Raw genomic sequence first — 3966 nt, 5'->3', positions numbered from 1 at the left:
GTACACAAATGTCATTTCAGAGGTAGGTTCTTCCCTCACCACCTGCTGGTCAGTCGGACAACTACATTTACAATTCATGTTATATCACATCAACTGTTGAATTACCACCAATGAAGTTTCCAGAAGAAAAACAGAAAAATAAAGTGAAAAAATAAATAAATTGCTGTTTGTAACGCTCTCAAGAGCTGCATATATCCGGCAACTGATCTGATTACACAACTGAACGCTCATTTCTGCGCATGTTGCAATTCACTTAACACGAGCTGACATGCCTTTGACAAGAGGACACTTTATATTGCCAGTTTTGCTTTATAATCAGCTGTTCTGATCTATTCTAAATGTACCTTAAATTAGGCCTAATAATTTTCAAGTATGGATGCAGTCTCAGAAACTAAATAAGGTTTGGGCAAACCCTAAAGATTTGTTGTTAGGCGCTTTTTTTGAGGGGAAAAAAGGTATTAAAAGGGTCTGAAAAGTCCCTAAATCGGCAACGCTGTGCCATTTCTCCAACTACGGGTCAGGCCACTGGTCAAACAGAAAATGCGCGCTGCGTTAATCGCGCATTAGTAAAATTAGTGCCGTTTAACTGAATTTGCGGTAACGCCTTGAATTACACAGCCCCATTAAAAAAAAAGAATAGAATAGAATTATATCTAATTTTAATTTAGAAGAAAATTACGTGTGTGATTTTGCACCAAATGAATTTTTTCTTAATATTGCTTGACTGGCCCAAAAACATTTATTTTCCAAACTAAATCATAATTTTATAATCTATAATATTTATAGGTAACAATTTAATGCCTTTATGTATAATGCATTATAAAAGTCGTTTTAATGCATTAATTATGCCTTGTCATGCATTATACAATCTCATGAATAATTATAACAGCAGTCAATACATTATAACACTTATCAATTCATTGTTACACTATGCATTTTAAATTTGGTTATAATTATTTATGACAAGATATAATGTATTACAGTGCATATTATGAATAATGATAATGTATTATACCCTGTAATAACACTTTATAATGCACAGTAAAGTGTTACTTATTTCTGAAATATTTTGTAATTTTAAAAATTTACACACACATAAATGCATATGTATTGGTTAATATATATATATATATATATATATATATATATACATATACATACATACATACATGCACATTTGTATATTTTTATGTGTATATGCACATACACGCACATAAAAATCTGACATTTGCAATGTATACATTATAAGTACGCATACACACATACACACACACACACACACACAAGTAGCATTGACATTTGCATTATATATATATAAATAGAGAGAGAGAGAGAGATGAAATTTTAGTAAAAAAAAAAAATCTGAATATGTATTTAAAATAAAAACAGATTTTGAGGTTGAAAACCACATTTTTCTAAGGGTTAAGCACCCCCTTTCACTAAACATGGCAGAAAAAAACCTGTTAACCCTACTGATGGAAAGTGCCATACGGTGTCGAAAGGAAAAGCCTCCTTACCACAGATTTGCATGCATGCTTCCTCTTGTGACTGCTTGTATTGACCTACACTGGTGGTATTGTTTGAATTGTTCATGTGAGTCATGTACAGTAACCTCCAACATATATCAGTAACATTACATTAAAGCTGCTTGCATGAATGAGTCAGATTGGGAGCCCACCACATATTTACGTTTAGCCACAGATGTGAGCATAGAAGTATGCAACATATGGGCTGAGATAACCCTGAGGGTCCCTACCCTACTCGACCCGATTCATTAGCCTTTGCTATGAGTTACTGTACACGCATGTGTGATTCAGAGACTACGCACAATGATTCACATCATGCACATGATAAAAGTTTCACAAGGGAGTGTGGATATACAAGACACGTGAGTCAGAAATGAGCAGATTCACTATATTAATATCCGTTGTTCTATCAAGAATGAAAAATCAGTTCCCAAATACAATACTGATAGTGCATGTGTCAAAGAAAGTTGGTAAAGGGTCTGATGTGACCCATCGTAAAGTCATTCTGGAACAATCTGGAACAAGATGTCTCCTTGAGCAGAAGAAACCCACAAAAGACCCTCAGAACAGATGCAATGTGACAACAGGCTCTCAATACTCCCCTTTAACAACTGCTCGTGTGCAAGTTTGTTGGCATGTTTAAGTGTTCAGCAGCCTATGAGAGTTGCAAATGAGTCAGAAGTGATGGAAGCTCATGAAGCAGTTTTAACGACAAATTCAGATATGCTAGTCAAAAGGACAAAGTGTCCTGAACCTTTCTCGTGGAAATATCCAAAAGAATTTGGCTTCAGTTCATGTGTCCCCAGGAACACAACCCCCATATTTTTTGTAGATCTCCATGTTCTAGATTTAAATAGAACAGAGAAAACTAAATATGCTGTTGTTCTAAATTGAAATACATTTTCAATAAAAATAAAAGCACACCATTTATAGGTTGTTTTCCTATGAAAAGTGTAAACACTAAGGCTCTGGGCCGTCATCAAATAATTTCTCTGTTTGTCATCACGAAAAACACAAAATTACATTGACTCAACCAAAGACATAAGTCTAGAGGCAGACTATCCATTTGCCTGACCACTTATTGGGGAAACCTGTGTGAAAACAATCATTAACAGTCAGTTCTGTTTGGCAACACAAATGGCAGGCTTCCCTTTGAATTACAACAAAATGATCAGAATATTCATTAGCTCAGGTGCTGCTGTCACAGCTATAACTGTTTTTTTCCCACAGCAAAACAGCTATTCTGTACCGTCTTGAATCTGGTCTATGAACTTCCTTTAACTCACCACCAGAGGTCACTCGCTCACCATATGGACTCTTGCACCACACTAACTGTTGCACACCACCTCAGACTACAATTCCCATCATCCATTGCACTGATGACACACACAGCTGATTGCACTGATCACACACCCTACATAAACCATGGACTTCCTCTTCCTCTCTGCCGAGTATTGTATTGCGTTTATCACTCCCCTAGTGTTAGCTGCCTTACCGAGCCATTCTGTGTTTTTCTGTTTAGTTCCAGTATTGTTCTGCATTTATAACTCTCCTAGTTCTAGCTGCGATAAGGAACCCTCTTTGTTGTCTTAGTCTTGCCTTGCCTTTTGTGTTTTCTAGTATTTCGATTCTTGCCCGTGTTTCCTGGATTAACCCTTTGTTTGTTGGATATTTGTTGTATTGTTGGAATACTCTTGTGTCTTGCCCGTGCCATACCTGTTCGCTGTTGTTTGATAATCCTGCCTGTTATTGACTGTTTATTAATAAAAGCTTGCACATGGATCCGCACATCTCACGTCTCGTTCGCCCCGTTACATGTACAAAGTTCACACCTATCTCAAAGTGTCCTTTGTGGCCTAGTCATGATGTGAGGCTTTTATTACTTCAGAGTCAAGACTGAGATAAGAGATTACGTTTGACTCTCAGTTTCTCTTTGACTAACTACTATTTGAGGTTTTTGACATTTACAACTGGCTCCTGAACACCATAAAAGATGTTAAAAATCCCTCAAAAATTACACCCTAAAAATTATTTGAAACTGATAGTAAGGGGATCATACAAGAGTCATTTTATAATCAAATAAAATTCTATTGAATGAATGAATATTTTTGAGTTATCTTGTTTGATCCCATAAGGAATGGTTCCAATTCATGAAAGATGTTCCTTTATCATTCCTTTTAGATACAATGAGAATTTAGGCTTGAACTCCACAAGTGATTCAAACGAGATTGCAAAATCTTTTTTTTTTTTTTTTGAAGAGTTGACAAAGTGCAGATGATTTACAGGAATATCTGTATTATTTCAGTGGAAAAAAGCATCACGACATATTCTGAATCATTTAATTTTAGCCCATCTTTCAGCAGGTCTGTCTGCGGAGTCTTTCAATAATTGTCTGATTAGTTAAACTTAAGCTCTTTCTCTCGACTGCACTTCTACGGTT

The sequence above is a fragment of the Barbus barbus genome (assembly GCF_936440315.1).
Source record: "Barbus barbus genome assembly, chromosome: 27".
NCBI lineage: Eukaryota > Metazoa > Chordata > Actinopteri > Cypriniformes > Cyprinidae > Barbus > Barbus barbus.
Note: the sequence above shows the minus strand (reverse complement) of the source record.